The sequence below is a fragment of the Phodopus roborovskii genome, unplaced genomic scaffold (genome assembly GCF_943737965.1).
Source record: "Phodopus roborovskii unplaced genomic scaffold, PHOROB, whole genome shotgun sequence".
Lineage (NCBI taxonomy): Eukaryota > Metazoa > Chordata > Mammalia > Rodentia > Cricetidae > Phodopus > Phodopus roborovskii.
In genome coordinates this window covers 19,337,646-19,362,826 of record NW_026125281.1, presented here as the reverse complement: position 1 = coordinate 19,362,826, position 25,181 = coordinate 19,337,646, and the positions used below count along the sequence as shown (strand labels likewise).

The 25,181-nt window shown below is 44.0% G+C and overlaps 1 protein-coding gene and 1 long non-coding RNA gene across 2 annotated transcripts in view; one reads left to right on the top strand and one right to left on the bottom strand.

Moving 5' to 3' along the window:
• Pcmtd1 (protein-L-isoaspartate (D-aspartate) O-methyltransferase domain containing 1) overlaps positions 1–21,717 on the bottom strand; it is a 56,553-nt gene extending 34,836 nt beyond the window's left edge. Inside the window, exon 1 of the mRNA XM_051197888.1 lies at positions 21,647–21,717. The gene's annotated coding sequence lies outside the window, so the exon portion shown is untranslated. The remainder of the gene's footprint in view (positions 1–21,646) is intronic.
• LOC127231947 (uncharacterized) lies at positions 12,105–12,380 on the top strand. The gene is made up of 2 exons (XR_007835315.1): positions 12,105–12,277; positions 12,318–12,380. It is a non-coding gene; the product is annotated as an uncharacterized LOC127231947 (long non-coding RNA).
• Positions 21,718–25,181: the final 3,464 nt, after the last annotated feature.

The window sequence follows — 25,181 nt, the reverse complement described above, 5'->3', positions numbered from 1 at the left end:
CAGATGCAGCTGGAGTGACAGGCAGTGTGGAGCCATCTGACATGGATGCTGACAACAAAACTCTTCCTCCGAAGAGTAGAAAGTGCTCTAACCACTGAACCATCTCTCCAGCCCCCCCCCCAGGTGAGAGTAGAAAGTGCTCTAACCACTGAACCATCTCTCCAGCCCCCCCCCCAGGTGAGAGTAGAAAGTGCTCTAACCACTGAACCATCTCTCCAGCCCCCCCCCCAGGTGAGAGTAGAAAGTGCTCTAACCACTGAACCATCTCTCCAGCCCCCCCCCCAGGTGAGAGTAGAAAGTGCTCTAACCACTGAACCATCTCTCCAGCCCCCCCCAGGTGAGAGTAGAAAGTGCTCTAACCACTGAACCATCTCTCCAGCCCCCCCCCCCAGGTGAGAGTAGAAAGTGCTCTAACCACTGAACCATCTCTCCAGCCCCCCCCCAGGTGAGAGTAGAAAGTGCTCTAACCACTGAACCGTCTCTCCAGCTCCCAGGGGACACCATCTCTTAGGACATCTGTTAACTTTTTTATCTTGTACTCAAATGAATCACTTCTCAAAAAAGGAATTTTGAGACAGGGAAGCAGTCTCGACTGGTATCTAATGTGGCACTTGCCAAACAATTTCACAAGAGTAGTTTGGATTACAAATACACATTTAACAAGTGGCTTAACTTAAAGGCCACAATTTACTAGAAGAAAAAAGTATTTCCTAAATATTAGTTCCAAAGTTTAAGAGGAAACTGAATCCTCTTAATTTATCATGAAATCTATCCTGTTCAAAATGATCTTAACCAAACAAAAGCTGTCTTTACCACACAGCTCACCCTTTTCTTTAACAAATAAGATGTGTCTTGTCATGAATCCCATGATGACCACTGCTGCTTGACAAAGTTCCAGCATTTCAACATTGCAGACCACACTTCTCCAGCACCTTTTTACTTTCATTTTTAACAATACTTACTATTAATGCCTTTCCCTTTGGGAAATTTTGTGACAACCATAGCCTCTCTAAACAAAATAATTCTTTGGGGGGAAAAAAACAAAACAAAACAAAGAAAACACCAACACATGGAACCAGGAATTCCACTGCCCCCTAATTACACCAACAACAGGAACGTTAGTGATTTACTAGATACACCTGATGGCAAGGATGAAATGCCCACAATTCAGATCCCAATTCAGATCCAAAGCCGGAGGCCATTAAGGGTAAGTGTTCAGTTAATTGAGAAATCAGAAAGGTAAAGTATAATGGGAAAAGAGAAAGACATCAGGACCTTGCCTTTCGGATGCCTTATGAGGGGAACAGGCCTATAAAGTAAGACTAAGAAACTGTAGTATAGTGTCTGTCCCTAGAAGCCCTTTCCCCAAGGTCAGACATTTAGATAAGGCTCTCCGTTGGAGGGGGCGGTGCTTAAGGAAAGTTCCAGCTCCATAAAGCAGTCCTTACTTCTAGCAAGAGGAACTTGTGGCCCTATTAACATATGACTGGTTGCCATTGTCAAGGTCAATGCTAACTATCTCAACCCCTGATCTAAGTCAGAGACAAACTCTCATGCCCCTTATTTCCCGGTTAATCCTAGGTACAACCATAAAGCATAAAATGTGTGGTCTTTTTCAATTAAATGCTGCTGGCAGCCATTCTGATCACCCGCAAATCGTGTTCAATTCCCCACATTCCACCCTCCACCCCTCCAGCACACACCTCTTTGAGGCCTGAACCCCACCAAAGCAAGTCTCCAGCAGTTTTATTTTTATTTTTTTATTTTATTTATATGGTATGTTGGTGGTGGGCTTTTATTATTGCTGTTATTATTATAGTATTACTATTTTCTCTTTGGGGGCCTACCAGCCACCAAATATGTACAAAGAGACTTAACTCTTATGAATGCTGGCTCATTTCTAGTCAGCTTTAAGTTAAATTACCCCATCTACCTTTTGCCTCTGGATATTTTGACCTTTCTTTTGACTCTGTGGCTGGTTGGCTGGCTGGCCCTTGGTGTATGTCTTTAGAAAACTGTATTGCCATGGCAATTTATAAAATAAAGCATTTAAGGGAGGGTTTATTTAGTTTCAGAAAGTTAGTCCAAGACCAAGGTGTGGAGCAGAGCAGCAGGCAGGCCGGACACTGAAGAGAGAGAGAAACAGAGAGGCAGAGAGAGTGAGGGGAGGGGAGAGGGGAGGGGAGGGGATGGGAAGGGAGGAGGGAGAAGAGAGAGGAGAGGGAAGAGGAGAGAGGGGGAGAGAGGGGGAGAGAGGGAGGGAGGGACAGAGAGACTGGATCTGGTATAGGCTTTTGCAAGCCTACCCCCAGTAAGACACCTCCTCCAACAAGGCCACACCTCCTAACCCTTCCCAAACAGTTCCACTCAGTGAGGACCAGGCATTCTAACCCATGAGCCTACGGGGCCACTCTCAGTCAAGCCACCACACCTCACAGCGTACTATCACAGTTGCTGAATATGCAGCTCAGCCAGCGCTGTTTCAAGCAGCTTACAGCAGCCTTCCACTACCACACGCTTGGCCAAGGAAGAAGGTAATCTACAAATGTGGGATTTTAGAAATCAGTTAAATGATCATTACTAGAAGCTGAGGAGGAAGCCCATGGGAAACAGGAAAATGCTGACCCATTCTGATAGAATGGCGATGCCCCATCACATAAAATGCTGTAATATTAAAAACAATGTGAGCCAGTAAGATGGCAAGGCAGGCGAAAGCCGGCACTGCAAACCTTGTAACTTGAAAAGTCTGGAGTAGTGAGGTGTACCTGTACCCCACCATTTCTACAACATGACAGAAGACAGACACTGGAGAACTGCCCAGAGACTCACTGGCCAGCCAGCCCTCTACACAGCATGTAAAAACAAGACTCCTCCCCAAGACACGGCGGAAGGAAGAGCACTGACTCCTGGAAATTATCCTCTGACCCACGCGCACGCACGCGCGCACACACGTAATATAATGAACATAAAGTCTATACTAAATCTGTCTATGAAATGACAGATTTACTAAATAGCCTGGTTTTACCACCCCGTATTATAAATACCAAAATGACATAGTGTAACTAATAATAATTTCTTTTCCTAGTGCCGTGACCAAATAACTACATGGTTTGAAGTACAGGACCCTGGCCAGGGACATAGCACCTGAGCTGCTGGAGGCCAGGGCTGCAGGGGCATGAGAAGGCTACTGCAGTGCACTGCGAGGAAGTGGGAGCTAGAGAAGACAAGCAGGCCAAGCTAAAATCCCGAAAGTGTACCTCATTCCCAGCAACCCCCTTCCTCCATGTAGGCCCCACCTCCAAAAGCTTCCAAAGCCTCAAAACATTTCCATCTGCAGACCCAATGTCTAACTAAGCACATGGACATTTCACACTCCAAGAACTACCCACAGACATGCATTACTACTGGCCCATTAAAAATAAAAATATTTAATAAAAACCGTTAAGAAAAAAAGAGAACCGTGAAGAGAAGGAAAGCCGTCTCAGTGTGTCCCTTGAAGGAGGGACAGTCTCACGGCTTACGTACTGTAAACAGTGGAAACTCTGCAGCTGACTTAATGTGGACTCCTTCTCAGCACACCCATAGGAGGAGAGGGGGACAGAGACAAGGAGGGCCACTGGAAACTGAAACCTCACCACTGACCACAGATGGAAAGTGCTACCCAAAAATAACAGCTGGAAGAAAACCAGAAGCATGTCCACTATCGATGCTGAAGTAAGTCCCTATAAAACAGATAAAGCCAAGCTCCCTCTAGTGAGTCAAAGGGACAAACAGGAAGGCGCCAGAACTCCGGGCTTCTGTCTCAGGTCCTAAAGTGTTTGTTTATGTCATGTGTTGAAACAAAACTGGCAAGTTGAAGAGGTCACATGGAGAAACTACAAGGGACATAATAAAGTTATGTGGAGAGTAACTTATGGAATAAATGTATATTTAACAACAGTGCAGGAAAAAATCAATAAAGAGATCACATGAAAAATAATACTAGGATTTCAAAAATGTTCTTTTTACACTACTACATGAATGTGTAATTATAAGTTCCCTGAAACAGTTACTATAAACATCTTCATAATATTGACTGGCCTGAATCTAAGAGCACTTCTACAGAAAAGTGAACACCAGTGTTCCAGAACCACTTCTATTAGCTTCCTAAGCAACTACATGTTTTAAAAAAGCACTTTATTCTTATTATTAGGGGGGTGGTGCAGGGGTACCACAGTAAAAGCTTGGGAGATCATAGGACAACTTTTGAAAGTTGATTCACTCCATCAACCTATGGAATACTATGGACACTTTCTCTGCTGCACAATCCTGCTGGTCCTATATGCTTTTTAAACACAGCATTGACAGAATACTCCTTACACTGCCAGGTAGCTGGACAGAAATTAGTAGTCTTGGAGGTCACTGATGATGCCCCCATATGGTAAACTTTGAGCATTGTATTCTATTGTGTCCCCCTTTGAGAATTAATCCAGTAAACCAGGTATTGCAGTGAAGACCTTTTATTGATTAGTGTTTGAGGAAAACAGCAGTACGCTAATCAAGTCCATTTTTAAGTTATCTTAGTAACAAAGGGGAATCCAGCTCACCTCACTAACAATATCACTTAGGATTTTCACTTAATCAAACATATCTTTTCATACCATCAAATATTCTTCCAAAGTCCAACGGCATCATGCTCCATCACATGTACACAGCACAAATGACATCCAACTGCTACACAGTGGGTTATGAACTGATTACACCAAAGATTGTTCTGTCTATATTAAAAAGACTATTTTGATGTTTCAATAATAAACCTCTAACTTGAACAGTATTAATAAGTCAGTACACTACGTGTCATTTGTTAATTCTATATGAATCATCTCAAAGGAAAACATGCCAAATGTACCTTAAGAGCGACACCTGTCCATGGGCAGCGATAACTCCCCAAGTCTCCAGAGTGGAGACCCTAATTTCCCTGTGCTGACCCAGCTATCACGAGGACCCACAACTTGAATTTCTATTACTTTGGTCACCACTTGCACGGTCCCCTCCTACCGTTTCTCTCTTCTGTGGAGAAGAAAACGTTTTAAACGTGTTTAAATCCTGGCGCACATTCTCCTCTCTCTTTTCTCTTCTGTTCCCGGGGTCTCTATGTCTCTTTACCTTCCCCCTCACTCCCCTTTCTAATGGGGGGGGGGGCATTTAAATCCTGTTAAACAATAAAAGCAAAGAAAATGCAAAGAGGAAAAAAAGTGACAGTACAAAGGACCCAACAGTTTAAGCACTTAGCAGTTATGTCGGATAAGAGAGTCATTTACAAGTCACAAAACGCTGATTTTCTCTAGCATTTCCCCTCTAGCACTGGATGGGAAACAAAGCTCCTGTTCACACATTCTCACCAGAAAGGATTTGGGAAATCTTGTTATTCTTTCCAAATTTAGACCTGTGGATTGAATCATTCAATGAGGGTCCATTTAACATTAGGTTTTCTCTGGGGCTGCCTGGGGATGTCATGTGAAGGTGTTGACAAGTCAGAGTCATGGGAAGCAGACAGATGCAGACAGATGTAGCAGGGAAGGAGAACAGAATGAATGCTGACTCACTTCCCTTCCCCTTGAGCACCCTGGAAGGAGGAGCCAATTACTGTTCCTAGCTGCTCCTTTTCTGCAAAAAAGGAGACAAAGCTCAGCAGGCCTTAGTGCAAACAAGAATGTAATCCAAGAGAACATAATGTTTGAAGAGATAAACAAAGAAGACTCTAAACCCAGAGAACTACTGTCCCAGGCATCATGGACCAAGGCAGCTTTGAATTCAGTGGCAACTGCACTAAATCCAAATTATAAAGAATTATGAAGGTAAGCAAAGACTAGGTTGTTATACTATTGGCTTACCCAAAACACCAAATTAACTTGACATTCAATGATAAAAATAACTGTTTTTAAAGATTTACCTTTATGTATATATGTAGATAGCTATGGTCTGCCACATGAGTACAGTTACCTAGAGGCCAGCAGAGGACACTGGATTTCATGGAGCTGGATGGGACAATGTCCTATAAAGACTCAGTGTGGGGAACCAGCAGTCTGCTGACCCGGCCCCCAACGATGGGCGGGACGCTCATGGCCATGTCATCACTACATCAGGCTTTACCTGGCTGCTCAAGCTTTACCTGGCTGCCAGAGGACTCGATTACACATGCACAAGTTTCCCTTTTAAAGCAAGCCCGCCAAGCCGGCCTCTCTCTTGCCTTCTCTCTCTCTCTTTGCTCTTTCTGTCTTTCCCTCTCTTCTCTCTCCCCTGCTTTCGGTTGGCCACCAGCTACCCCCCTTTTCTCTCCCCTCTCTCAATAAACTCCACGTGGGCGCTGAGTCTCCTGTTTGTGTTTCTTAGGCAATAGTTGTATCAAAGGAACAACACTCAGAGAGCACACAACCAAAGCTAAGTGCAATTCAAAGAGCCCTTGAAGGTCAAAACTAAATTGAGCTAACTAGCAGTTGTTAGTTATTAGGTATAAAATAGAAAATCCAATCTTTGTAAGTCATTAGAAGGTATCCTAAGAGAAGACCCTAGTCAAACAGTAGGACACAGGGATGTAAGGTAGCATGTTCCAATTACTCTTTTAATTTCTTAAAACTGTGTGTGTGTGTATTATTGCAGAAGCTATAACAGGAAGCCACTCTTTTTCTATTTTTTTTTTAAAGATTCTGTTAAAATTATTGTATAGAAAGTTTCTGGATTATCAAGTGTCAAAAAAAAAAGATATACCTCAATTTATTACGTACATCTCAACTGAATCTATACAGATTATGGTAGAGCGACAACACTCAGCAAATATAAAAGTTTGGCAAGAATTTGGTAAGATTTATATCAATAGAAATGTAACTTTACTAATTTGCTAGATCTATTAGACCAGTGGTTCTCAGCCTCCCTCAGCTGTGACCCTTTAACACAATAGTTCCTCATGTTGTGGTTTGCTATTGTTATGAGCTGCAATGTAAATACCTGCTTTCTGATGATCTCAAGTGACCGACGTGAAAGGGCTGTTCAACCTCAAAGAACCTCTGTATCAAATGACTGTAAGTATATCAGATGATACCTTCCTATTGAATTTTCTGTTCATTATGCATTATGTTCTAACAGAAATCTCTCATTTCTACATAAATAAAAACCAAACCACACTTCAAATAATAATTATAAAATGTGTACCTAGTTTAGAGCATGATTCCACAGCTTGCTAGATGCCCAAGTTTAGGAAACAAAATTTACATCACATAGGTCTTAACTGGTATGTGAAAAACAGAAGAAAAGCACTGTATTAATAACAATGTTACCTTACTGAACAAACTACAGCAGTGTATATACAAAGCATAGGCTGGTTACTTTTTTGTCAAGATGATACAAACTAGAGACCCTGGGAAGAAGAAACCTTAAATGAGAAGATGCCTCTCTGATTGTCCACAAGCAAGGCTCTGGGGCATGTTCTTAATTGGTGATTGATAGGGGAGAGTCCAGGCCATTGTGGGTGGTTCCATCCTTGGGCTGCTGGTCCTGGGCTCAGAAAGTAATCTGAGCAAGCCACAAGGAACAAGCCTGTAAGCAGCATCCCTCCCTCCATGGTCTCTGCATCAGATTCAGCCTCCCAGTTCCTACCCTACTTGAGTTCCTGCTTCTGATGATAAGCTGTTATATGAAAGACTAAGTAAAATAAACCCTCCTCCCCCTTGTTTTTGGCCATGGTGTTTCATCTCAGCCGTAGAAACTCTAAGGCAGCTATCAAGCTCTGACAGTGTGTAAAACATTGAATGAACTGTTAAATTTAGCAATCTACTTAGCTTACAGTAAGGATGCTGTAAGATTCTCCCAATCTACTAAGCCCAATTTCCCTCACCAATATATTTAGTTCATACAAAATTGTACAGTCATTCTACAGTGGAGTACAATGTTCAAATCCACATTTATGGGGCATTATCACTCATATTTGGCTCAGAATAAATTCCCTACTGTTCCTTGGAAGCAAAAGCAGTGTCTATGTCAACACAATTAAAGTTGTAAGTAACTTGCAGGGTTTATATGTGAGCAACGAAAGACTGCTGTAGAGATGCAAGAACCCCAATACAGGTAGAAGAATTAGCAGTTCTGTGTCCTCCAGCTCACAAGTAGAACATTACTTCCAGCAAAAGGTACACAGAGATACACACAGAGAAAAGAAAGTCACAGAATAACAATACTGGAGTTCTGTGCATTACTCTAAGCATAGAGAATACACAAAACTTACGGGAAAGTGCACAAGCTTAGAATGTGTTCAAAAACAACGAAGATGGGCAAAGTCTATGTTATGATAAAGTGCAAGAAGAACCTTGGCTGATTCCATGGCAGGATAGGATGACCAAGGGGGGGGGGGGGACAAATACGCCAGGTAGACAGAGCTTAGTGAGCTTTATTAGAAAGGGAAAGAGGGGGAAGGAAAGAGAAAAGAGGTAAAGAGACACAGAGATAGAGAGAGGACAGAAGAGAGGAGGGAGACAGGAAAACTGAGGGAAGATAGGGAAAGAGTGTGCGTGGGCAGGGTCTTTTTTTAAAGGGCTCCTTTGCACCTGTGTGCAGGCTACGCAACCTGGGCTGGCCATGGTACTGAGTGCCAGTGCATGGTACTGAGTGCCAGGTGACAGGAGCAGGCCAGCATAGTGCCTGCAGCCTATCGTCTCTACCTTCTGAGTCCTCCTTTTCACCTACCTGCCTTAAAGTCACAAGAGCTTTTATGGCACACAAGCGCTTGTTGTTCAATTATGGTGACAACAGCAATAAAATGAGACTATGTCAAAAAGCAGTTATTATTGACATTTTGAAACTGCTCTCCTGAACTCTGAAATCAACTGCAGCACAAAGCTATAACCCATTTACTTCTCTGTGTGTATAAGCCAAAATAGAATACTTTATAACGTTTCTGAAAAGCAGTCCAGAAGAATAATCACAAAGGGCAAAATATGATTAGGACCCAAGGGAGGGCTCAGAAGTTATTAGCTCTGGCTGCTCTTCCAGAAGACCCAGGTTTGATTTCCAGCACCTACATGATGGCTCACGACCATCTGTAACTCCAGTTCCAGGAGATCTGACTCCCTCTTCTGGCCTTCATGGGCACCAAGCACACACAGACAGGCAAACACCCATACACATATAAAATAAAATGTAAAAAAGCCTTACTGTAATAGTGTTCTCTCTCTTTGGGTAAAACCACTCATTCAAGATCACACTGACAACACCAACTGGCTACAGTATTTTGGTTTTCTTTTCAATTCACTGTCAAAAGCCACAAAAAGTGGTTTGGAGAGGGCTTTTGTTTGTTGTTTATTAAACAACAAAACAACTTTTGTTAAAAACTCAAGGATGGGTATAGCACCTTGATGTGGGGTAAAAGATTAAAGAGTAATTCCCTGAGGCTGGACAGATCAATAGGTTAGAGATTAAGAGCACTGGTTGCTCTTCCAGAGGTCCTGAGTTCAATTCCCAGGCTCACAACCATCTATAATGAGATCTGGTGCCCTCTTCTGACGGACAAGGACACATGCAGAAAGAACACTGTATACATAATAAATCTTTAAAAACAGTTATGTCCTAATACTATGACTATTTTTACATATGCATATGTGGATGTGGGTATACAGGAGGCAAACAGGAAATAAGCTGTAGATAAAAATGGGAATAATCTAATGCAAAGGAGAAACTGGCCTTTATCTCAAAAGCAATCTAGCACAAGTCTACAAAAGGAAAATGTACAAAAGCTACGGAGACATGTTTCAAGGACAGCCTAGAACAGGACCGTACTACCTCATTCTCGGTAACTGGGGATCACAGGAGAGGTTCTCAACCTGTGGGTCTCGACCCCTTTGACAAACCTCTATCTCCAAAGATAGTCACATTATGATTCATAACAGTACCAAAATCACAGTCACCACAACCTGAGGAACTGTATTAAGGGGTCACAGCATTAGGAAGGTCCAGAACCACTGGGTTAGACAAAGGAAGAATACACTGTTTCCTACGTGAATAGCAACTAGAAGTTATTGTTTAGCAGACAGCACTGAAATACTGCTGGAGGCAAAAGGCTTTGCTTCCTGGTTAGGGCAGCAGACTTGGCAGGTGTTTCAAACATCAGGCTCCCACAATGCTCCAAAGCCCACAGCCTCCCCCCTGCACCGTGCCCTGTGAGGCTGCACCCTCCCCTGTGAAGTATGTAGAGGAAGTATTCAGCAAATTAGCCTATGAACAACTGTTTCTGCTACTACCCCATGTAAATTCCTGACAAATTCTACTCACAGCTCATCCAGACAAGAGCAGTCTCCAAGGCCCGGAGCTCAGTCCCTTCATCAGCTTCTCTCTTGGGGCTCAACCAAAACCCCCAATTTGTGGTAAATTTGAGCCGGGTAAGGCTGCACCTGCTTGCCATTCAGAGGATTGACAGGAGTATGAGGCCAGCCTGGGCTGCACAGCAACATGGCTCTCAAGGAATGGTTATGGCTGCCCAGCGTCGATCTCTCCTTTCTGTCCCACCCACCTGGACTGAGTTCCATACGATCTCGGACAGCTCCAGCTCTACACTGGCAAGGATTGCCTTGTGCTCCTATCCTCCTGTGTCCACCTCAAGTGAATACCCCACCCCTAGGCACTCTCATTTTAGCCAATCCCTTAAAATAAACTCTGCCAATATTCTTTGATCAAACTGTTATGATTTCTCCTCCTTGTTTGGAGCCAGAGGAACAGAATCCGAAAACCAGCATGATAATTATGGGGGGCAGTGTTTGAGCTTATTAAACTCAGGGTTTGTCTCAAATCCTGGCAGAGTTCTAAACACCTGTTACCAGCTTCCATCCTAAAAGACCTGTCTATTCTGATCTTGGAAAGGCAGGTGCCCAGAGTAACTACGGGTACTAGAACAGCAGCCACCCACTGAGTCAGGGAGCTCTTACTCAGAAAGCACTGACAGATTCTAGAAAAGGTAACTTAGGGCTCTTTCTCATCAAGTGACAGTCAGCTACAACAGTGCTCACTGAAGTACATGATTTTTCTGCTGCCTTTGTCTCCTCTACAAACCTCCATAATCATTAACACAAATGCATAAGGATAAATAAAACAATAACAACAGGAAGGATCAAGATAGACATCTCAAAGCAGTAAAGGAACAGGGACTTTAGCAATCTTAAATTCTTGACACAAATGCCAATCGTGAACAACAGTAACATCCACAAGAGAAGTTTCTTGTGACATATCGTCTTGACAGACAAAAAGAACAGAAAAACAACTCCCTGGAGTTGTGCGAAGTGCCAGAAAGTCTAGATCACACAAGGGGTGGGCTCTCTTTGTTCTCGGTGAGAAATCACTGTTAGCTTTAGAGGAACCATGGAGTTTGGGGTGTTTTTTTTTTTTTTTTTTTTTTTCTTTCTAAAGTAGGTTCTGTTTTGGAGCCTAGATCCCTAAAAGCAGTGTGTAGCCTGGGCTGGCCTCACACTTTCAAACTCTTCCTGTTCGCTCTCCCATTGCCAAGGTTACAGACAGAAACTGCAACTTAAAAAGATAAGGATACCTTTTAGTAACTTGTGATCTCCAACATCATTGCTGCAAACTAGTTATCCTGTCTTAAAGATGGGTGGTCCAGGGTAGAAATGTGTTAGTACGTGCCTACAGCTCACAAGATAGGTTTTCCTGTAAGAACAGTGAATGTGTGCAATTTCTTCCAGTACAAACTTTTTCCTCCAAATTGGGATAAATCCTTAAAGGAAATTCTCATTAATTGTGACTTCCATCTATAAGAAAGCCAATTTAAGCAGCTGTGGGTTTTTGTTGTTTTTTTGTTTGTTTGTTTAGTTAGTTGGTAGGGGTTTTTGTTGCTGTTGCTGTTGTTTTTTTTTTGTTTGTTTGTTTTGTTTTGTTTTGTTTTGTTTTTTTTCAACCTCCAACACAGTCTGGGATAATGTGAGGTTCAACCCCTTTGGCAAACCTCTATCTTCAAAAATATTTACATTATGATTCATAACAGTACCAAAGTTACAGTTATGAAGTAGCAACAAAATAACTTTATGCTTGGGACTCACAACAACACAAGGAACTTTATAGTAGAGTGGCAGTGTTAGGGAGGCTGAGGACCACTGTGTTACAGGATCACAGTGTTAGGGAGGCTGAGGACCACTGTGTTACAGGATCACAGTGTTAGGGAGGCTGAGGACCATTATGTTACAGGATCACAGTGTTAGGGAGGCTGAGGACCACTGTGTTACAGGATCACAGTGTTAGGGAGGCTGAGGTCCACTGTGTTACAGGATCACAGGGTTAGGGAGGCTGAGGACCACTGTGTTACAGGGTCACAGTGTTAGGGAGGCTGAGGACCACTGTGTTACAGGGTCACAGTGTTAGGGAGGCTGAGGACCACTGTGTTACATGGTCTCAGTGTTAGGGAGGCTGAGAATTGCTGGTCTAGAAGGCCTCAGGGAAGAGTAACAACTTCTTCTGGCTTCTATTTGGACAAATATTCCAATACAGTTAGTAAATTTCTAGATTAATACACGGGGAAGGTGGATACCATCTGTTCTCTGAAATTATTCCCACTAGTTTTGATAAAAAGTCTCCATTACTACCCATAACAATTTTTGCTAGGTTATAACTGAAACAATTTTAAAGATAATCTTAAAGTTCTCACAATTTAAAGCATCCTGGACCAGTTTCCTAAGGAATGAAATGTTTATAATATACTTAGTAACAATAGTTTTCTATCACTGCCTTAATAACTACCAAGAACTTAGGAGCTTTAACGCCATATTGTAGTTGTAGTTGTTGCAGTCAGACGTCTCCCTAGAGAAGATCAGTGTCACCAGGGAAACAATACCAGAAGAATCAGGGCCTTAACTCTGAGAATTGCCACTCACAAAGAAACTGTCATTTTTCCTGAGGCTATTTCCATTATACTCTGTGTGCTGTGTGTGTGTGTGTGTGTGTGTGTGTGTGTGTACATTTAACTAATGCCAATTACATTTACTTTGTTAAGTGCTTTTGTGATATAATAAAACCAGTGATTACTAAATACAGGTAACACAAGTTCTTAACAGAAAAAAAAAAAACAAGCTTCTTTCTCATTTTAAGTAATGAGGCATTTCAGCTACAGAAGCACAGCGATTTTACTGTCCCTTTATAAGAGTCAAGACAACTTTCCTACACAGATATGTGTAAACCACTGTGGAAATGTTTCTGCAGTTTTAATTTCTCCGGCTCACTAAAGAATGAGATCAAATCACTCTATTTACAAGAAAGAAAAAAAATCAATCCCATTAAAATGGTTTAGAAGCACTTGAAAGTAACTCTTTTAGGATAGGATTTACAATGCACGTTAAACCATCAGAAGCTACTGCATGCTTTTCACACTAAAATCCTGATTACTTTTGTCTTCTAAACTTTGCTCTTATGTCTGACTACGAAAACTAACTAAAGACTTTTAAATCGGCCGCAGGGTTGGGATGTATGCAGTCAGCTGGTGGGCTACTCTCCTAGCTGGCCTGAGGACCTGAGAGAAACCCTTCTACCACACAAAGCACGCCAGTACCCACAGCCCTCAAGAGGTGGAAGCAAGGACGTGAGCAGGGAAAATCATGCTCAGCCTCACGGTCTGTCAATGCCAGCCTGGGCTACGTGACTGCCTCAAAAGCCCAAAACATGCATGCATGCAGACATACATGCAATGTAGTCAAGGACACAAGGATGAGCTGAGTATAGTGGCACACACCTGCAACCGCAGCACTTGAGTTGCAAGCCGAGGGTTGCAAGCTTAGACTACACACACACACACACACACACACACACACACAGAGAGAGAGAGAGAGAGAGAGAGAGAGAGAGAGAGAGAGAGAGAGAATAGGAAAACTGAAAGTACCGGGGTCACAGGAATAAAATCAGCTGTCCTGCCAAATATCATAAACCAGTTTTCAGAGCTAAGGGATTTCTAAATATTTCCTTCTACTAAACTTATGGCAAGACACAGATACCTACTGGCAATGACAGCAAAGCACTGAGTGATCCATCTACCTATGGTTCCACAGGCAACACCTAAGCCACCAAGTGGCTGACAATAATGCCTGTGCAGAAATTTCCCTGATGTCAGTTGAAGGCCTCAGCACAGCCTGGACTCTGAAAAGTACCATTCTTCATGCACAAAGTTCCACATCAAAAAATATTTGAGTGCTCGCTTTCCATAGTTCTAGCATCACATCCACCTGTCTTAAATGGAAGCTAAATGTCAAGCTGAGCTGTTCATTAGCAGAGGTCCCTCACAATTACCTGGCATGCCACCCCCAGACAGTAACACTGCTCCAATCATCTGTGACTTTATACTTTCTAATATCTCTTCAAAGACTCCCAACCAGCTACTATGTGGAAACAACACCAAACAAATGCCCTTTGACTTACTATGTTATTTACAATGTCTAATAGAGAATAAGTGATTATAAGAAAAGCAAAGAAGCCAGGCATAGTGGTGTCTGCCTTTGATCCCAGCAACAGAGGCTGAGGCGGGTGATTTCTGTGAAGGTGAAGCCAGCCCAAGGGAGTTCCAGACCTGCAAGAACTTCATTGGGACCCTGTATCAAAAGAGGGAATGAAAGAATGGAGGTTCAAAGTGTGTGGGCACAAATAAACCACATCTTAAACAAACAAACAAGCCACAAACCATAGGGACCAAATCTAGACACATTCACAGCACTCTAAAACAAAAGGGCATATTAACAAACTTTTACAAACTAATTGTTATGAGCTGGGAGATAGATCAAATACCAGGAATGAACCCGGAGTTCAGTCCCCAACACTGTGTAAGTGGTGGAGGGGCTCAGGTAACCCAACACACCAGGAAACAGAGGGAAGAGGGAAAATCACAACTTCCAGGTCATTCTCTGTGACATGAGGAGTTTGAAGCCAGCCTGAGATATCTGATACATTGTCTCAAAAAAAAAAAAAAGAAACAAAACAAAACAGGTTAGGGCTGGAGTTAAGAGCACTGGCTGCTCTTCCAGAGGTCGGGAGTTCAATTCCCAGCAACCACATGATGCACATGATGGCTCACAATCATCTGTAATGAGATCTGGTGCCCTCTTCTGGCCTGCAGGCATACGTGCAGGCAGAACACTTATAAATGAATAATTTATGAATAATTAAATCTCTTTAAAAAAAATTAAAAAGCTAATTTTGTATATCTACCAGAAAAACTTTAAAATTCCTATTTATTGAAAAAATTCAGAAAATATCCCATAATTCTTATTCAATAAATCAAACTACTATGTATAAAAATATGTATGGATAAATATGTACAAATCTGTAGCTTGAGAAAACTTACATTCTTGGCATTACCTGACAGAGCAGATTCAGAATCTAAGAAGCTGCTGTGATTTGCATAATTATAAAGTCTGAAGGAATGAAAGGCTGCTCACCATCTCCCTTTGGAGTAGCCACTTGTTTGGGCTGCTCAGACTCCTTGCACACTTTTGAGATGGTGACCTTGAGCTCTGAACCCTCCCACTCTTATCTCCGAAGCACTAGAACTGCTGACTCCATTTCTATCATTTGTCGGTAAGACACAGGCGCTCACTGTTCTTCACTCCCGTGACGTGTGCTTCAGAGTGTGTGGTGCACATGTGTATGTGCAACTGTTTATGAACATGTATGTGGAGGGCTCCCTGCACATGCATGAATAAGATGGCCAGAGGTAAATCTGGAGTGTCTCGTCAATCCATCCTGCTGAGAAAGGGCCTCTCACTGAACCTGGTGCTGACCAGTTCAGCTACATGGGCAGCCAGCGAGCCCCTGGCACCCTCCCATCTCCTCCCCAGTGCTAAATTACAGGCATGCTACTACTGCCCTGGGTGTTCACACAGGTCCTGAGGATGGGCCCGGAGAATCTAAAGTCACCTTGTGTTTGTGCAGAAAGTTCTTTGCTTTTCATATTCTTAAGGTGCACAAATTTCTTGTTTGTACATCAGAGCCGGAGCAATGACTCTAGCAACCCATGAGCAGAGAAAGACCTACTGAAAGAGAAACTCTAACTTCACTTCCTTCAGTAGTTTAAATCTCTCATTTGCATACGTAGTAACTTTACAATTATATCACTGATGATGATCACATACAGAAGGCCGTGTGGAGCTGGGCTGTGATGGTGCACGCCTTTAATCCCAGCACTCAGGAGGCAGAGGCAGGGGGTCTCTGAGTTCAAGGCCAGCCTGGTCTACAGAGTGAGTTCCAGGACAGCCAGGGCTACACAGAGAAACCCTGTCTTGAAAAACAAAACAAACAAAAAAGATGACATGGTTCCTAGAGCCCATGGCATTTTCTTGTTGATGATACTACTGGGAAATCTTTGTTCCCTAACAGGTTTCAGTTAAATATACCACAATGCACTGCATTTGTCAGTTTTTCATCAAGATATCAGAACGAAACTTATTCCCTGCACACTTTCAACGTTTTCAAACAGCTCTCTTGCTTGGAGCACGTGGTAGTGGGTGGCAATGAAGGGAGCCAGCAGACACACCCCAAACAGGAAGCTGGAGAGCCAGGCAGTTAGGCTCACTCTTTGAACTGTCTCTTGCTAGAACTACCTCTTCTGAGAATTACCCAGAAACCACCTGAGCAGCATGTTAATGCCTTCCCAGGGCCTGAACCCCACTAACCTAAAGACCTCCCTACCATCAGGCACTTCTTACGGTCCCGATCACTACCACATTGGGGACAGAGCATGCTTACAGCACATACATGTTGTAACTGGTTTCTAGGTGTTAAGTACGTCTAAACACTGAACTACTAAATACATTCAGGGTGGAAAAACTGGCATGCAAGCTCTTACCATCTCATTCTCTCATTTCTTACAGACACATGATCCCAGACTCTTCACTCACCAGCCTCGAGCCATCAGGACAGAAAAGGAAACAAGAAACCTCTGCTCTGGTTCAAACACACAGTACCCCAAAGCATGGGGCGTCAGCACCAGGACTACTCTGATACTGGAAAGGCCTCACTCAGGAGCAGGCCCGCAGAGTGCCCACCCTTAATCCCCCTGCCCACAGAAGTATCATTCTTCCTCCCTAAAGGAGGTTACACAAATTACAGTTCCCACCCCCAAAAGTGGCCATAAAATCTGGACATTTTATCTTACTCCTCTTCTGTCCTCTGATCACAGAGCCTGTGATGAAGAAATTCTGACCGACCTTTTCTGAAAGATCCAATCAACTGCATTCAAGCACGCTGACCTGTGCAAGGGGAAGACACACAGAAGCCGAGAAGAATCTTCACAGACAAGTCTGCTTGCCATTTCACCCTCCATCCCCACACCTGATCACACCTCTTGTCTAATTACACTTCTACAGGGCTATAGGTTCTCCAAACCTAACTATTAAATTAGTTTCTCGGCCTCCGAATGTTCACACCTCCTGTGTCACAGCATCATCTAAGTAAACTCATGCACCACACGTTTCTCTTGCTAGCCTATCCTGTTACGTGGACGCAACGGACTCCTACCTCTCTTTGAGTCGGTGGGGTTGAGAGAGGGTCTCATTTGTGCATTGCTCACTGTTAAACAGAACACACATGATCTTGCTCCATTTTTTCCACATACACACAGAAGAAACTGTGCTCATGAGAGCACTTCTGTTCACTAGGTGATGGCTTACAAACTTAGATACAGCTCCAAAGACCAATTATGTAAATAAGTTGATTTATATATAACGGACTTATCATTTCTTAGTAACCTGACACATAAAACTCTAGTTATTCTGTAATGTGTGTGGTGTGTAAGCTGTCAGGGAATGAAACAGAAACATAAATGAAACAGAAACAAAAATGTGGCAGCTAAAAGGAAACACTTCTTATACTTGAAGAGGGGCGTGGTGGCAACTAACAGGAAACACTTCTTATACTTGAAGGGGGGCATGGCAGCTAAAAGGAAACACTTCTTATAAGTCGTGAAGCTCTCTGCAAGAACTTCACCATCCAATCCCGGTGCCCAGCGTGGGAAGGAAACCACATCACATCATCCAGATCTGAACAAGCAGAACCCACCACCTTACCCACTGAGAACAGGCTCAGAGCTTGTCTTTACACAGGACTTATTTTTAAACATCGTTAAAAAGATCCCAAGAAATGAGCAATGCACGAGAGGGAGAAAAGTAACTGAAGTTTACATATGTGTGCATGTGGTGGGGGGCAATGCTAACACCTGTTACTATACACGTTAAGTTTTGAAAAAGCACTGGGGCCTTTTAAGAGACTAGGAAGAGGAATGAATGGTGCCTGCAGCATCAATCCCAGCCCCTCCTCGTAACAGCTGCTCCTAACATCCATCACCACAAGGACCAAATGAGAATAAACCACTGGCCGGTGGCAGGCAGACACACACATACAAACATACACACACACCCCTAACATATATCACAAGGACCAAATGAGAAAAAACGCACTCACTGGTGGCAGACATGCAGACACACGCACGCGTGCACACCACTCACACACTCACACACACGCGCACACACACACGTTTTGGGTTTTCATTTGTCACCTGGCAAAGAACAGGAGCCGGGCTTTTTAGGACAATGATACCAGAAAGCAGGATGAAAAGCAAAACCTAGATTAGAGGTATTTTACTGTGTACATGGAAGGCATGGTAACAGAAACGACGATTGAGAATAACAGTGAAAAATCTAGGGTGACCTTTTGATTTGGGGCCTACATGATTGGAAAATGTTAAGGTTACTAAAATAAAGAAATGAGAGAGGTATAGCAATCCGACGTAGTAGAATGGCAGCCAGTAAGAATTAACCAGAGAGAAAAGCAGCAGCAATGTCAAGCTTAAAGGAAATGAGCTAGCAATGGAAAAGAGACAGGGGCAGGCACAGCTACAAAAGCCAGAAGCAAACTCAAGGGTACTCAAGACAGGCAGGGGCATTTGGGGCGCTGGCTCAGAGCAGGGGGACAGCTCTTCAAATGAGTGTAACTTCCAATTATATTCTAATCCAGTTCCCCCGCAGGACACAACTAATAAAGAGTGTTTATAATTAGACATTACTCACTATCACAAAGCTAAGGGAACTGTAACTTCACATCCTTCTGCGCCCACATACCTGATTCTAAGGAATCTTTTTAAAAATCTTTTTCTCCTTTTGTTTACTCATCACCAATTCTCAATTTCACGCCCCCTCTCCCCATTCTGGCTTCTTCCTTAAATCCCAACTCTGGAGGGCCAACTCCTGATGAAATGGCTGTCCTTAAACCCCGTAAGTGGGATCTTAGGGTTCTCACATTTTTTGGTATGTAATAAATTTTGAGTTCTTTTACCTGACCAAAACAAAACCAAACAAACAAAAAAACCACACACATACACAAACAACACAAAGAAAGAAGATTAATAATCAAAGATATAATCCCTTGTGCTTTTAATTAAAAAGAGAGTGATGCTGAGTAACAATGGCACTCAGGAGGCAGAGGCAGAGGCAGAGAGATCTCAGTGAGTTTCAGGCCAGCCTGGTCTACAAAGACAGTTCCAGGACAGGATCCAAAGCAATACAGGGAAACCCTGTCTGGAAAAAACAATACCAAAAAAAAAAAAAACAAGATCCAAACCGGAGTTGATTTATTTCTGACTACTCATGTGAATATGCCCTCAAAAGAATTTTCAGGTTAAACGAGAAGGCAAGCTTCCCATCAACCATAGGACTGCTGCGTTTTGGGTACCAGGAATTATGGAGGGCCGCAGGCATGCCAGGAAACTACTCAGCTCCAACTCCTGACATTGCTCTTAATTTATAAACATACACACTCAGCACATTTCCTGATCCTCCCTGCTTCAATAACTAAAAGTGAATAGACCTTGTATTCTATTAAAAATATTTTCCTAGCCTGAAATAATGTTGTGCCCCACAAATACGAGACATAGCCTATACAGACTGTCCAAGAGACAATAGATGGCAAATACTTCAGTAGTTATCCATAACAGGCAAGAACAGCTGAGGTTTTACTACACAAAGGTTTCTCCTCAAATAAATAATGACCATACTTTATTTACATCTTACTATTGGTCATATTTCCTTAAACTACAGTAGTGGCACCTGCCATAAATGAAAAGGTTAATATACCATAAGACACTCATGAAAGGAGCAAATTTTAATCTTAACTTCTACTTTGTATTCTTGTCAACTTACAGAGCGCCACTATTTTAATATCAAACCACAAGAAACCTCATCTAGAACACCACCACGATAGCTTCCTACACATATTGCTTTAGACATTTTTGATAAGGTGGCTTCCAATCAGGACAAGGCAGGGTCAAAAATGCAGTTCTAGCACTCAACACATTCACTTCAGAGAGGACAGACAGGTGCTCGGGGCTTGTGCGAACCAACCACAGAGGTGCTGAGGCCTTCGTGAAAAACAGTACCAGCATGTAGCTGCCAAAAACCACGAAGACGCTATAGCAGAGTGTCTTTTAAGCCCATTTCCTACATAAAATGCTCACAGTTAAGTCTGTGACTGAAGGAGGGGCCTGTTTAGAACAAGAGGGTTGCCTGTGACTGCTATCAACAGCAGCACAATAATAAATCGTTAATAAATAAAGTTAGTTTCAGTATAGACCTGCTATGTTTCAGTCTCATTTTTAGCAAGTTGTGCTGTACCAATGCACACGCCTCTCCTTAGGACTCACCTAGCAAAATATCTAATCCCTGATTTTCTTTCTTTCTTTTTTTTTTTTTTTTTTCTTATTCGAGTACAAACTTCTAGGCACTGATTTGCTACCATACTACTCCATGAAAAGTAACCGCCTGAATTTTAAAGAATGAAATGCTGCCATATGGTATTAAAGTTTTAAAACACGCAATGAAAAGTGAAATGTGTAATATTCTTTAGGCAGTCATTCCCTCTCATGCCAACTCTGACTGAGCTCTATGTAAACGCTATTCGACCTGCTTCATATAACATGCGGCCTTAGATATTGTGAAAGTGTCCACATATTAAGTTGCAAAATACTGGCTTGTAGACCAGGCACAGCAAGCTCCTTTGATCCCAGCACCTAGGGGGCAGGAGAAGCCAGGAGTTCAAGGTCAGTTTCCCCTACCCAGGCGGTCCTGGGTCAGCCTGAGCTACATGACAATGTCTCAAATCACAGAATACACCATCAGCTTTTAAGTGAGCTGCTCCTGAAAGTGTGAAGCCCATGTTCAATAGTGACATTTAAAAATAAAGCCTGAAACCCTGCCTCGAAAAGCAAAAATAAATAAAAGATAGTCTGAAAAAACAAGTGGAGGGACCCATATACTGTTAGCAGCCCCCCCCAAAAATCGACATCCTATATACGATTCCAATTTTGTCAGTAAACACTCACATCACCTACGGACAAAATCCTTAATGGTTGGGGACCAGGAGACTGAGAGAAGCAAGAAAGAGTCTTGGGCTTTCTTTGTTTACCAACTCTGTTTTCCTAACAGGGCACGCTCCTCCTGTATTGCTGCTCCTCCGTGCCCAAATTCTTCAGGATTTCACGACTCAGAAGGAGAGGGACGCGCGGGACGCCTCGGCTCTGCAGACCCGCTGGCCCCGCTTCTCCGGGTCCTCCCTGCCGCGTCCACACTGCCGGGCAGCGGCCGCGCACCGCACTTACCGCAGATGCAGCGGGCGCCCGGCTCCCAGGGCGCAGTGCCGCCGCCGCTCGTCACCAAGTGCGTAGGGGGAGCCCTGCAGGCCGAAGCAGCGGCGGGCGGGCGGGCGGAGCGCCGCACGGAGAGCCGCCGGCGCGGGCACCACGACCGCCAGCGCCCGCGGGAGGGCGCACCCGACCCCGCGACCCCGCGACCCCGCGCGACCCCGCGCGACCCACCGACCCGGGCGGCTGCAGCGTCCCAGCTTCCAGCGCCGCCGGGGAGCTGCGCATGCGCGGGGCGACCCCGGAAGAAAGACGCCGGAGCGGAGTCAACACGCCCGGGCACGCCCCCCACCCTCAGCCCGGCTGGACTCCGCCCCCTCGCTGACAGCCCCGCCCCCTGGCCAAACACCGCGAGACTTGACGAGCCGCCCGCGCGCCGTCGCCGATCGCTCGCGAGCCGAGCTTTCGGTTGGCAATGCTGGCGTCCCGCTTGCGGCGTAGATTCGGACCGGCGTTTGCGTCCCCGCCGCGTCGGGGGACGCACGGTCTGGGTGGGTGCGGCCGCTGAGGTCTCGGGGGCGGGGGCGGGGGCGGGGCCTGGCGGGCCGGGGGCGGGGCCGGGCGGGGACGACTGCCCGCCTGGGGCACGGAACCCGCCGTGGCCGAGGATCTGCGTACTTCGTGGTTCTTTTCCACTCGCGTTTCCCTCCCGACCGTCGCGGTGACTCGGTCCTTGCGTTTCCCGGGCAAAAAGAGAACAGCGCGGGGTGCCGGTGCCTGCACCACCTGCATCCATCAAGTCCCCGGCGAAAAGAGCAGTCGCTGCCCTAACGTGATCCTGTGCAGCTTTGCAAAGAAAGAACGGGCTGGGGAAGTTGCTGCTGCGCTGGTTTGAAGGACGACGCTGGGCTGAAGCCCAGAAGTGTGGTTCCCATTCCTCTGTTGCTGAAGCTGAGGGTCACGCCGCTTAGTCCCATCTTCGCATCTCTTGCCTGGAGTTAAAGCACTCTTTCAGGGTTAGCTTTCCCGTACTCCAGGCAGGAGTGTTAGCATATGAAAATGCCTTACCAAGTGAGTCAAGGCTGGTGCCTGCCTGCAATGCCAGCAGCTCCGCGGGGCTAAGCAGGTCAGGAGTCCAAAGTCATATGACAATACAAATTAGGAAGGGACCGGCTTCCTTTAACAGGGTCTTTAGGTTGCCCTCAAATTTGAAATCCACTTTGTCAAGCCTCAACCTTGGAAGAAATTACATATGTGTTCCACTCCACCTGTTTTAAAATAAAAATAGCTAGAACACATTTGGCTTTCTTATTTCTCTACCTTTCATCTCAGTCCCTGTGGGATTTTTTTTTTTTAATAGGCCTTTTTCTAATGAAAAGAAGTTGGACTTGCCTTTTTTATTTTTTTTTTTCTCTCTGCCTTTCAAGTACTGAGATTACAGGTGTGTACCCGTGGCCATGTTTAATAAGAGGAATAATAAGTATTTTAATAATAAACGGGGGGGGGTCTGTGTTGAACTACAGGTAATCTGTAGACTTTCTGTATCTACACCTGCCCGTGTCTTGCTTTTTCTGCCTATCATTTCTTAATGGTGCACGTTTTTTCCCACTAATTTATAATCCAGGAAGGCTGGGTGCTGTGGGTGCCAAGTTCCTTTCAAATCTTGATATTTGTTATATTGATCAAATTTTAATTTCATCATCTAGATTTATTTAAAGATTTTAGACTTTGTATAGCCTTCAGGTCATTTGTCCTTAGCATTCTTGATTAATTTTTGGAGCAAGCCTAGTCCTGGGAGTAATAAACACTTGCTGTAATAACTTCATTTTTCATACCAGGTGGCTTCACCTTTATTACTAAGCAGAAAATACCACAGTATAGCATATGACATTGCACTCTGTTCACAAGCAGAAGCCTTGTTATTTCAGTTGTACAGCTTGCTGTGGTACTGAAGGCCTCTAATTCCAAGACTAAAGAGGTGAAAGCTCAGGGCCAGTGTGGAAGCAGTGGCAGGTGGGCCTCTGAGAGTTCAAGAGCAGCCTGCTGTACATATCAAGCTCAGGACACCCAGGGCTAGAGAGAAACCCTGTCTCAAAAGGGGAAAAAAGTATAGCAAGGCCAGATGAAGAGATGACTTAACTTAGTGCTTTAGAGCACTGGTTGCTCTTCCACACGACCTGAGTTCAATTCCCCTCACCCACATGGCTGCTCACAGCCATGTGTAACTCCAATCCCAGAGCATCTGACACCTCTTCTGACCTCCATAGGCACAGAATGTATATGGTATACAGACATACATTCAGGCAAACACTCAAAAGTACAATAAAACCTCAAAAAGTATCTTTAGAAAGAGTGCAAGGCCATCCCTACAAAGTGAATTCAAAACCAGCAAGAGCTCCCTGAGAGTCAGCCAAAGCACTCCATTCCATCCCCCCAGAAAAGAACAAAAAAGAAAGGAAGAAAGAAAGAAATTTAATTGGTAAGGCATTTAACAAAATTTATTGCATTCAAAGTATAAACTAATCTCACCTTCCTGGTGGCTCATATTTGACAAAGGCATGGCCTTGACGTTGTCATGTATTTTTACAAACCTCAGTGTTGTAATTTAAAAAAAAAAAAAAAAAAAAAAAAAACCAGAGCTCTCAAGAAAGATGCCATTCTGCAGAGCTGGAGTGGAGGAAAGTGAATGGGAAATGGGAAAAGGGCAGGTTAGGGGAATCAGCCTCTTGGGACAGAAGAAGAGAGAAGAGAGTCAAAGAAGAAGATTTCAGGTGGTCAGGGTCCTTTTAAAAGGGAACATAGTGAATGTGCCCAGGAGGTGCTCTTAGTAGGGCTGCAGCTGAGGACTACATATCCTGTCAGAACCCCAAGGACAGGCCAGTACAGATGCCTGAATACTAACACTCGCAATTGGTGGCTGCCTTGTGCTGCACACTTTATCACAATACCCTTGTCATACAATAGCCCTAAGCAATGATTTGTGGAGCCCAATAGAGTCTGAGGTGTGATGAATTTGCTTGTGTGGTGGCTCCAGCAGCTCATGTACATCATTTCACAGTCAGTGTCTGGGGAAAGCCCCAAACTACAATCCTACTAAATATAGAATGGCTTGCATTATTTTAGTCCTTCCCGTTCAACCCGTCTCCAAACCAATGAAAAACACTTCTGTTCTAAAGAACTATATTTGCTCTGTTTTATTTTTCAGTGTTTGATAAAAAGTCATTTTCTTACTGACTTTGAAAATATTGAGAAGATGATAGTTTTCTTAGTCCAGTGGGCTACAATAAAGTGCCACAAACAACCTTGTAGTGGCATTTTGCCTCCAAAGTGAACTTGTAATTTACTTGGGCATGGTTTCAGGTGCAGACATGACCCACTAAGGTAGAGGAGGGGCTGCCTGGGGCTCACTTGGGTTCCAGGGAGCATCAGAAAGGATGCCACTACAATAGCCTATAAAAACAAAACTTACTCTTGACCTTGCTAAAGCGAGGAGCTTCCGAGTCTGCTGAGGGCTCATCTTGTGGTTCACCCACAAGATGCTTTACTGTGCCCC